Here is a 265-nt window from a genome sequence, read left to right on the forward strand (position 1 = left end):
GAGAAGGCCGGGGAAAGGAGCCTCTGCTCTCCCCAGAGCAAAGAACCAAGGCCTCATCACCGCCCCTCCGCCCTGGAGGGGGCTCACCCTCTCGCTCGAGGGTTGAGGGAACTCCCAGGGCCCGCTCCCACCCCGGGCCTGGGCGCCCACCTCCCCGCCAAGGGCCCGGATCCCGTCCCCCTCAGCGCAGCCCCATCCCGTCGGGGCCGGATCCGCCCCGGGAGGATCCCCCCGGCCTCTCTCCTTCCCCCCCGGTGTCCCCTCC

The 265-nt window shown here is 74.0% G+C and overlaps 1 protein-coding gene across 1 annotated transcript in view; it reads right to left on the bottom strand.

The window, feature by feature from the left end:
* The window catches only part of SNRNP27 (small nuclear ribonucleoprotein 27kDa (U4/U6.U5)), a gene marked incomplete at its 5' end in the record, with an annotated part of 9,400 nt that overhangs the window by 1,754 nt on the left and 7,381 nt on the right, over positions 1-265 (bottom strand). The gene's annotated exons all lie outside the window — the stretch shown is intronic.

Source organism: Charadrius vociferus, unplaced genomic scaffold, assembly GCF_000708025.1.
Source record: "Charadrius vociferus isolate BGI_N301 unplaced genomic scaffold, ASM70802v2 scaffold1708, whole genome shotgun sequence".
Classification (NCBI taxonomy): Eukaryota; Metazoa; Chordata; class Aves; order Charadriiformes; family Charadriidae; genus Charadrius; species Charadrius vociferus.